Genomic DNA, 11,761 nt, shown 5'->3' on the forward strand with positions numbered 1-11,761 from the left:
ATTGCTATATATTTTCCTCTTATAACTGCTTTTAATGTGTCCCATACGTTTTGGAGACTTGTGTCATCATTGTCATTCTTCTCCAAGTGTTTTCTAATTTCTTCTTTGAGCTCCTTATTGACCCAATAGTCTTCCAGTAGTGTGGGTTTTTGTCTCCACGTGGTAGGTGGGTTTCTTGCCTTCTTCATATGGTTTATTTCTAGTTTTATTCCTTCGTGGCGGAGAAAATATTTGGTATGATTTCGATCTTAGTGTATCTATTGATATTTATCTTGTGACCCAGTATGTGGTCAATCCTAGAGAATGATCCATTTGGATTTGAGAAAAATGTGTACTCAGATTTTCTGGGGTGCAGTATTCTATAGATGTCCACTATACCCATGTTGTCCAGGCCCTTGTTCAGGCCTGTGGTTGGGTCCTGCCCCCCTCCCCCCCAGCATTTGGGATCCACTCACCTAGCTGTGTTGTCTCAGTTTATATCCAGGGCTTTGTCTGGGCTGCTGGGGCAAAGGATGGCAACACATCTGTGGCTGCTGGGGCAAAGGTCAGCAACACTTCTGCAGAGTATACTCAGGTCTCTGGTTCTGAGCTGCAGCCTTTTCCCACAATTTGGTTTTCTCTCCCTAGCTGAATTGTCTCAGTTTATCTCCAGGGTTGTAGCAGGGCTGGGGTCAATAGCTGCCGAGCAGCTCCAGCTGCCAGGGCAGGCAGTTTCCCTATGTAGCACTTCCTGGCGTTGGGCGCCTAGATTTTTAAAGGAAGCAGCTAGAGTTCCCCATCAGAGTTGCAGGGTTCAGCTAATCCTGTCTGTGAGGCTTCCCTTATGGGAACTCCCCAATCGCCGGTTCTCCCTCGATTATCTTCCTTCTAATGAGTCCATGGCATTCTCATTTGGGTTGAAACTCATAGCATGTAAGTCTATAGTCCGTTTTTATATAATCCCATGCGAGTTTGGATGTAGTCATCTCGGAGTCTTTATTCTGTCACCACCTTTCCCATTCCGAGCTGGTCGAGCTTATCAGAAGCTTTGCAAGGCTCCCAGGTGCTCCCGATGGGGTCTGCAGTTTCAGAGTTTTTTTTCCCCTGTACCCAGAAGTTGCGGATCAGATTTGCAGTCTTTCCGCAGCTTGGGCTCCACTCACTGAGCTGAGCCGCCCCCCTTTATCTCCAGGGTTTAGTGTGGGGCAAAGCGGCTCCTGCAGCCCTCTGAACTTCCAGGTACCTGGGTTTTCCTGGGAGTTCCCAGAAGGGAACTCCCCAATCGCCGATTCCCCCTCAGTTATCTACCTTCTAGTGAGTCCAGGGTGTTTTCGTTTGGGTTGAAACTCGTAGTAAGTAAGTCTATAGTCTGTTTTCAGTCCTCAATTCTTATGCAAGCCTGGACGCAGTGATCTTGGCATCTTTACTCTGCTACCATCTTCCTCCAATCCAGCCTTAAAAATTTCTTTTTATTTTTTATATCATAGTTCATTTTTATATATTTCATTTCTCCACTCAAGTGCGTTTCCCATATTCCCCCCACAACCATGTCATCTTTGAACCATTGCAGTAGTCCTTTGTGCTCTTCCGTTCCCCATATTCACTCCTTTTCCTCCTCCTACACTGTTGTATGCCATAGATCAACTATAAAAAGAACTTTTATCGTCTTCCTGACCCGTTGTTCATTTTCTCTATATTCAATCTGTAAGTCACACCATCTGATAACTCTTTTTTTCCTTCTGACTTATTTGTTTTGCATAAACCCTTCCAGCTCTATCTATGTCACTGCAAGGCATGACTTATTTTTTTTTTTTACAATAAAGATTTATTTATTTATGCATACAGAACTGGGGTAAAGGCCAGAAGTGTTGGGGGAAGGGGGAGTTATTCACCAGAGACAGAATGGGGAGCGGAATAGGCAGATGTACTGAAATACTTTGTTATGGGGAGCAGTGGGTGGGTCAGGAGACTTCTGCCACATCATATGGGTCACCTCCCTGGCCTGGGATTGAATTTGTGCTGTAGTGGCTGCCATAGCTTCATAGTGCTGTGCTTTATAACCAGTTGTGCCACCAGGGAGGGTCCAGCTTATTTTATTTTTTTTTCTCTGAGTAGTATTCCATTGTGTACTTAAACTATATTTTCTCGATTGGATCATCTATTTTAAGATAGTTAATTTCCATATTTGGTTATCAGAATTAGTACTACAATAACAAAAGAATTCACTTTTCCTTTCAAATTAGTGTTTTTGTATCCTTTGGGGGAGACTCCAGAGTGGAATCACTGGACATATAGTAGCTCCATTTTTAGTCTTTTGAGGAAACTCCATACAGATTCCCTAGTGGCTGGACTATTTTACATTCCCACCAGCAGTGTGAGAGTGTTCCTTTTCGCCACTTCCTGTTTCCATTTTTTGTTTTTTTGTTTGTTTGTTTGTTTGTTTGTTTGTTTTTATCATGGACCATTCTTACTGTTCTGAAGTGGTACCTCATTATGATTTTGCTTTTCATTACCTGATAAATGATGTTGATTTTTTTTTTTTTCATATGCCTGTTGACCATTTGCAATCTCTTATTTGGAGAGGAGTCTTAAGACCTTCTCAAGTTTTTGATTGAACTGTTTGCTTTGCTTTTGTTGCATTATATAAGCTCTAGTGTAGATCTTTGGTATCAGGTTCTTTGGTTGCATGGTGTACAAATATTTTCCAATTAGAGGGGATGTCTCTGTTTTGAATAATCTCTAATTTGCTACTCAGATTTTAGTTTGATGCAATCACAGCTGTTAATTGACTCCTTCATTTTATTAGCTTTTGAGTGTGCATCCTGATATATATTTCTGAGATATATGTCATGTAGTGTTCTACCTATGAGTTCTTCAATATATTTTAGGGGTTCAGATCTTACATTAAAATATTTACATTTTGAGTTGGCTTTCAGTGTGGTGTGAGGTAGTAGTCTAGTTTCATTTTTTTTTTTTTTAGCATTTTACTACCCAGGTTTCCCAGCAACGTTTATTGAAGAGGTTATCATTGTTTCAGTTTATATTCTTTGCTCGTTTATCATAGACTAGTTGACCATAGTTGTGTGGTTTTATGTCTGGGTTTTCAATTATGTTCCATTAATATGCATGCTTGCTTAGTTCCAATATCATTCTGTTTTTATTGCAATGTCCTTGTAGTGTAGGTTGAAGTCTAGGATTGTATTTTCTCTGGTCTTCCCCATTTTAGTCAGAAAAACTTTAAGAGGTATTATATGATTACATGTGGATTTCATAATATTTGTTATATTTCTTTGCAGAAAACTATTGAGATTTTTTTTATAGGAATTGCATTGACTCTAGAGATTGCTCACAAGTAAGATCGCCATTCTGATAACATTAATTCTTCTGATTTATGAACAGAGAATATATTTCTATTCTTTTGAATCTTTTATTTCTTTTAACAATGTTTTTCCTTATATAATTCCTTTTTTAGTTTCATACTCAGGTAGTAAATTTTTGTATAGTACAATTGTAAATGTGATGGTTTTGTAACTTTTTCCTCTTCTGACTGATTGCTTACATATAGGAAGGCTACTGGATCTTTTATGTTGATTTGTTACCTGTTACTTACTAAGCTGGTTTATTGTTAGTGGGTATTTGTTATTGTATCATTTACAAATAATGATAGCTTTACTTCATCTTTCCAAATTTGGATCTCTGTTTGCCTCTCTCTTGCCTATTTGACTAGCTAGGAATTCCAGTATTATATTGAAAAGCAGTGATGAGAGTGGACATTTTTGTCGTCCCAGATCTTAAAGGGAAGGCTTTCATTTTTCACCATTTAAAATTACATTTGCTGTGGGTTTGTCTTATATGACTTTTATTATTTTAAGGTTTGTTTCTTCTGTCCCAGAAATTTCAAGGCCCATCATAAATGGATGTCAAATTTTATATAATTTTTTCAACCACTATTGATATGATCATGTGGTTTTTATTTTTCCTTTTGTTGATGTTTTGAATTACATTGATTTTCGGATCTTGAAACATCTTTGTATCCCTGGAACAATTCCTACTTGATGATGTGGGGAAAATGACTATCTCTTTTACCCATTTATTGATTGGGTTATTTGTTTTCTTTGTGTTTAAATATAACATGAGTTCTTTATAGGTCATAGGTTTCAACCTCTTGTCAGGTCTATAATGTACAAATATTATTTTCCTTTTCTGTGGGGTATTGGCTTGTTTCAGTGATGGTTTATTTCATTGTGTATTTGGTTTTTATTTTCCCTGCCACTGGGGATAAGTTGACAAAGACAAAAATTTATAGATATTTAACCTTAGGTCAATTATGTTATGGAATATACTAGTGCATTTATCATTGTTGAGTCACATTTATATTCTATTAACTCATTAACCAATAAAGTTTAAAGTTGATTCTGTTTTATATCTTAAATTTTAGTTATTTTTGTTGATTTCTTCTACCTTAATTTCCTTTTTTATGTCTTGTCCATTATTGCTATATTCAAAATTATGTCTAACTTTCAAATTCATTATTCCAAATAAAGCTGTGGGAATAGAATACATTCTTCTAGAACATATAAACTAAATTATAACAACAGAAAGTATAGCCATCATTTGTAATGTTGAAAACATCTCAGAAATCCTCTAAAGTGGATAAACAGAGTCACTCTGAGTTTAATCATTTTGTTGGAGGAGCAAACTCTGAGCCAATCCAATGGATCGGCAATGGTCACTACCATTCCCATAGATATCTTGCCATGGGCCTCCTATTACTATTTCTACTAACTGTCTGGCTGGGCCTCCTATATTACTATTTCTACTAACTGTCTGGCTGGGCCATGGAAACATTTTTGCTACGTCCTCCCTCCTGCTGTGGCAGATTGTACTGATGGGAGTCCACTGGTACTCAATGGATTTTGATATTTTTCAATAAATATATTTTTAATTAACATATTGAGTTCCTCGTTATAATTTAAATTTCAATGTAACAGTGCATACCAGGGCTTCTTAGCTCACAGCAGGTGAAACAGAAGGTCAAGGCATCATTTGCTTTGCCAAGGAAATGGATGAGACACCATCATACTTGTTACAATACTTCCCCCTCTCTCCCTACCTCCAGTGAGTCCTTATTTCAGCACCAACATATGGCAAGAAACAAGTGTTTGGTCAGTCAAAAGGTCTATTCTTTGTTTTGACTACCATAAGCATGTGCTGGATCTTTGAGTCAGAGATCTTCATGAACCATCCATCCTCCTTGCAACTAGAAACTTTCTGGGTGAAGGAAGGGATCAGTGACTCAGAATCTTAACCTGCTATCTCCAACATCCCTACCAACTTGAACAAGGCCTGGATTGGATTTGATTCAGGGGAATATCTAACATCACTCCGTGTTGTGACCATCTACATGAAGCAGGAGAGATTTGTCTCAGGTCATATCATCACCATGCATGTGTCACAGCATTTTTGAAATTTTAGAACAGAAGGCTAGATTTTGGTTGACTTCTGAATATAGGCAAAAGTGTCAAGCAGATCTATTAGATAATCTTCAGATGTGAATCACTAGTTCTTAAAAACCAGCTACCTTTATATTTCAATGTACAGACTTGAGGATGGAATCTTAAATCATAACTACCTAGAAATTAGAAAAAACAGTGTATGCTTTCTCACTAGATTTATCTGACCACTTCTCACCAGATTCATAATGGTAGCTGTTTATTGTTTTATGGAACAGGGCTGCCAATATCACGGCATGCACTCATGACATTTCAGCACACCATAGAAGCCAACATCCTGCCAGCAGGATGTCAAAAGAAGGCAAGATTGCCTTGATCAGAGCCCTGGAACTGTGTCAAACTGAGGCAGTAAACATCTATACAGACACAAAATGCACATACATTTTACACACACATGATACCATTGGAAATAAAAAGGTCTTCATAGAGCTAGAAACAAAGATGTTAAGTGAACACCAAAGATCTTGGCCTTGTTGAAAGTTGGAGTGTTACTGTATGCTGCAGTGATGATGCGATGTCCAGCATCTCCAAAGAGATGAATCTAAAGTTGCCCAAAACAAAAAAGCATCTGACTGTGTGGCTAAGGTCACACTGCTTCGTCTGTGTCAAGGGGGTACTCATCCCTTTCATGCATTTATTCCAATTTGTTCCCAAATATCCTAACCAGGATAAAGAAAATGAATAGAAATATACTAACTTTGACTTTAACTCTTCTTGGAGACTGAACTCACATGAAATAATATTCCTTCCTGAGTCCATACATGATAATTTCCACTATGGGAGAGACACCTTTTTCCAAAATCTGTGTGCACATACTTAAAGGAACCCATTTTCACTATGTAACCCAACGGGTCACACAAAGTTGCCACTTGTGCAACAAAAATGATGCACGGACTGTTATAACTGTTTAATATAAGGGTATGTGCCCTTTTTGAAGACTGCCAAGTGGATTTTACCCAGATGACCAGAACAACTGACAATTTTAAGTATCTTTTATTTTTTATTAATACCTTCTTGGGATGGGTAGAAGCATTTCCTGACTGGACAGAAAAAGCTTTGAAGGTTGCCAAACAATTGCTGACACAAGTAATCACTCACTTTGGATTACCTATTTCTATTCAAAGTGACAAAGACCTGTGTTTATGTTAGAAGTCACTCAGAAATTAAATAAGAACTTGTAGATTTATTAAAAGATTCCCACTATCTGAAGACTACAAATGACAGGGGGAAAAAAATTACTTGGATGCTAAACAAGACCTTGGAAAATAACTGCCAAAAAAAAACCTCATTTACATTGGGGTCAGTTGTTGTCTATTGCTCTCCTTCAGATAAGAAAGTACCCTAAAAGTCTTCATTGTTTAAGCCTTTTAAAAGTGTCTTTGGAAGATCACCCCAAGCTTCAATATTTAATATTGAAAATGTAGAAAAGGAATGTAAAATCTAATAGGATATGCCACATATTCTAGAGATTTTAGCTTTTCTCTCTCTATGCCTTTAGTTGAATTTGTTACATCCTTTTAGATCTGATGTTCATGACTAAAGGACTGGCAGAGTAGACATTCCTAGGATCAACCAAAGGGGAAACGGTCTGTTCCTTAAGATAGTTTTCTGGCCAATCACACTATCTTAAAATATTTAGACATAATGCCCTGGGTACATCACTTCTGAATAAAGGAAACCACCAAAGACAGTGACCTGGAGAGCAAAAGCCAATGACTTTGTGAACACATTGAAGAAATGTTTTGTTTTTAAGAAAATGGCAAAAACTAAAATATATTTTTCTTTTTCAGCTTCTGTTTCAGGATACCTCAGATTTGAATTCCTAATGAACACTGGAAACCATGATATGATGAATAAGGCTATGGGGTATCCTGGGTAATTGCTCTAGTTTTTTTTTTCTTCCACAGTCTAAAGTATGTATGATATCTGAAACCACATTATCTCTCATGTTTACCTGCTCCAATTTAGGAAATTTGATTTTAAATTCATGAGAAAAAATTGGTTTTGATTTTGGCATTCTCAATTTTTTTTTTAATTTAAGAAAAAAAGATAGTGATTTGTAAGAGGGCATTTTGTGGAAACTTAGTAGAACTCTTAGATACCCCACAAAATTTCTTCCTTCCCTCATTGAAAAGATCTTAGATGATTACAACCTATTTGTCCTTATCTGTTAAGCTTGAAGTTAAGGGGAATCATCATTTGAGAGAAATGTTAACCTTAGCATATATATGAATATTAACACTGGTGTACTAACTTTTTTATGCAAAACTTCTTAAGTGTTTGTTATAGTCTCACAGCCTCATATATAATATCACTTGCTGATTCTGGCTGTTGTTCTGGAATATTGTAAGTTATAATGTTTAATACATTACCTTGTCTGTTATTTTATGTAGTCCCATCTATTTATCCTTTCCTTCACTATTTTTGCATTGGGTGCTGTATCTTTAAAGATGTTATTGAGGTGTATATCAGGTAGTTTTTTGCCCATCTTTGCTTCCATGTATTTTATGGTTTCTTTTCTTATGTCTATATCTTTTTTTTCTTCTTTTTTATTATTATATTAGTGCATTTCCCTCCTACCACTGTTTTTGATCCCATTCCCCACTCCACCCCCACAAAATGCCTCTGGTATATAGCTGTTCATCATTATCATTATTTTCTCGCCTGTTCCATTATATTCCTGCTATGAGAGAAACTATCTGGTATTTTTTCTTTTCTTTCTGGCTTATTTCACTAAGCAGGAGATTTTCCAGCTCCATCCATGTTGCTGCAAAAGACATGTGTTGTTGCTGAGTAATATTCCATTGTGTTTATGTACCACATCTTTTTTAATCCAGTCATCCATTTTTGGGCATTTGGGCTGTTTCCAGGTCTTTCCAATTGTGAATAAAGTAGCAATAAACATGGGGTGCATGTAGCTTTTTGAATCACTGTTTTTGTGTCTTTTGGGTAGCTACCTAGGAGTGGGATTGCTGGGTCGTAGGGAACTCCATGTTTAACAGTTTGAGGAAACTCCCAACAGCTTTCCATAGTGTTTCTACTAGTTTGCATTCCCACCAACAGTGCAAAAGCGTTCCTTTTTCTCCACACCCTCGCCAACATTTGTTGTTGCTAGTTGTTTAAAGATGTGCCATTCTCACTGGGGTGCCATTCTCACTGGGGTGAGGTGGTATCTATTGTGGTTTTAATTTGCATCTCCTTTATTACGAGTGATGTTGAACATTTTTTTTTAAAGATTTTATTTATTTATTCTTACAGAACTGGGATACAGGCCAGAGATGCGGAGGGTGAGAGGATTCACCAGAGACAGAGCGGGGAGCAGAACAGGCAGATCGACGAAGTACACTGCTGAGGGGAGCAGCGGGCGGGTCAGGAGAGGTCTGCCACGCCATGTGGTCGCCTCCGGGGCAGGCGGGGATCGAACTCATGCGGAAGTGGCTTTAGTTTCTTAGTGTAGTGCTTTAACCCGCTGCGCCACCAGGGAGGGCCGATGTTGAACATTTTTTAATATGCTTGCTGGCCATGTGCATTTCCTCTTTGGAGAACTGTCTTTTTAGCTCTTCTGCCCATTTTTTGTTAGGGTTGTTTATTTTTGTTGAGTTACATCAGTTCTCCGCATATTTTTGTGATTGATCCTTTATCGCTACTTTTGTGTGAGAAAATGTTTTCCCAATGAGTGGGATGTCTGTTTGTTTTTTGTAATGTCTCTTTTGCTGTACAGAAGCTCTTTAATGTGATGTAGTCCGATCTATTTATCCTTGCCTTCACTATTGTTGCATTGGGTGCTCTGTCTTTAAAGATGTCGCTGAAGTGTATGTCGTGTAGTGTTTGGCCCATCTTTGCTTCCATGTATTTTATGGTTTACATTCTTATGTCTAGGTCTTAATCCACTTTGAGTTGATTTTTTTGTATGGTGAGAGGCAGTGATCTAGTTTCATTTTTTTGCATGTAGCTTCCCCGTTTTCCTACCACCATTTGCTGAACTTGTTCCATTGTATCTTCTTTGCTCATTTGTCAAAGATTAGTTGTGCGTTTATATCTGGGTTTTCTATCAAAATCCACTGGTCAGTATGTCTGTTCTTGTTCCAGTACCATGCAGTTTTGATTATTATGGCTTTGTAGTATAGCTTGAAGTTTGGGATTGTAATGCCTCCATTCTCTTTCTTCCTAGTCATAAAGGCTTTGGCTATTCGAGCTCTTTTGTTTTTCCATATGAATCTCATTAATATTTTTTCTATTTCTTTGAAGAATGTCATTGAGACATTTATTGTATATCAATTTCGGCAGGATGACCATTTTGATAATGGTTAAATCTCCAGATCCATGAGCAGGGGATGTCTATCCATTTCATGGTGTCTTCTTGAATTTCTTTTAACAGTGTTTTGTAATTTTCTTTGTATAGGTCTTTTAAATCTTTGTTAGGTTCATTCCCAGGTATTTGATTCTTTTTGTTTTAATCGAACAGTGGATTTTTTTTTATTTCTGTTTTTTTTCTGATTGGTAGTTTATGTATAGGAAAACCTTTGATTTTTGTGTGCTGATTTTATATCCTGCTACATTGTAAAACTGGTTGATGGTTTTGATGGTTGATGGTTTTTCTCTCTGGAGTTTTTAGGGTTTTTTATGTAGAATAACATATTTTCTGCTATTAAGGACAGTTTTACTTCTTCTTTCCCTATTTGATTTCTGTGTATGTCTTTTTCCTGTCTTGTTGCTCTGGCTAGAACTTCCAATGCTATGTTGAAGAGCAGTGGTGATAGTGGACACACTTGTCTTGTTCCTGATCTCAAGGGAAAGGCTTTCGGCTTTTCTCCATTGACGATAATATTGGCTGTGGGTTTGTCATATATGGCTTTTATCATGTTGAGGTATGTTCCTTCTATTCCGAGGACTTCAAGGGCCTTAAACATAAATGGGTGTTGAACTTTGTCGAAAGCCTTCTCTGCATCTATTGATATGATTATGTGGTTTTTATTTTTCTGTCGGTTGATGTGATGGATTACATTCATTGATTTTCTGATGTTGAACATTCCTTGTGCTCCTGGGATAAAGCCCACTTGGTCATGCTGTATTATCCTTTTAATGCATTGTTGGATTCTGTTGGCTAAGATATTGTTGAGGATTTTTGCATCAGTGTTCATTAGGAAGATTGGAAGTTTCTTTTTTGTGTGTTTTCTCTGTTAGCTTTTGGTATTAATATGATGTTGGCTTCATAGAAAGTATGTGGTAGTTTTCCTTCTTTTTCAATTTTTTGGATGAGTCTGTGTAGAATAGTCACTAGTTCTTTTCTGAATGTTCGGTAAAATTCATTTGTAAATCTATCTGGTCCTGGGCTTTTATTTTTGGGGAGGGTTTTCATTACTTCTTAAATTTCCTTGCTTGTAATTGGCCTGTTTATTTGTTCCATTTCTTCTTTATCTAGCTTTGGGTGGTTGTGGAGTTGTAGGAATTTGTCCATTTCTGTTAAATTGTCCAACTTGTTTGCATATAGTTGCTCATAGTATTCTCTAATCATTCTTTTGACTTCTGCTGGATCTGTTGTGATTTCTCTTCTTTCGTTTATGATTCTGTTTATTTGTGCTTTCTCTTGTTTTTCTTTGTCAGCCTGGTTAGTGGCCTGTCTGTCTTGTTTATTTTTTTGAAGAGCCAACTTTTGGTTTCATTGATTTTTTGGACTGTTTTTCTAACATCCATTTCATTTCTTTCTGATTTGACTTTTATTATTTCCTGTCCTCTACTGGCTTTTGGGTTATTTTGTTGTTGTTTTTCCAGTTCTTTAAGATGGGACATTAGCTTGTTTCCTTGAGTTAGTTCTTGTTTCCTTATGAGCCTTTAATGCTGTATATTTTCCTCTTATAACTGCTTTTAACACATCTCATAAGTTTTGGAGATTTGTGTTATCATTGTCTTTCTTCTCCAGGTATTTTTTATTTCTTCTTTGATTTTCTCATTGATCCAGTGGTCCTCCAGTAGGGTGGTTTCAGTCTCCACATGGTAGGTGGGTTTCTTGTCTTCCTCATATGGTTTATTTCTACCTTGATTCCCTCATGGTCAGAGAAAATAATTGGTCTGATTTTAATCTTAGTGTACCTATTGATATCTTGTGACCCAGTATGTGGTCAATCTTAGAGAATGATCCATGTGGATTTGAGAAAAATGTGTACTCAGATTTTTTGGGGTGCAACGTTCTTGTCCAGGTCCTTGTTCAGAGCTTTAGTGTATTTGCTTATTTTTTGTCTTGTTGATCTGTCCATTGTTGAGAGTGGGGT

Source organism: Condylura cristata, unplaced genomic scaffold (assembly GCF_000260355.1).
Source record: "Condylura cristata isolate star-nosed mole 26May11 unplaced genomic scaffold, ConCri1.0 scaffold00059, whole genome shotgun sequence".
In the NCBI taxonomy this organism is placed as follows: Eukaryota; Metazoa; Chordata; class Mammalia; order Eulipotyphla; family Talpidae; genus Condylura; species Condylura cristata.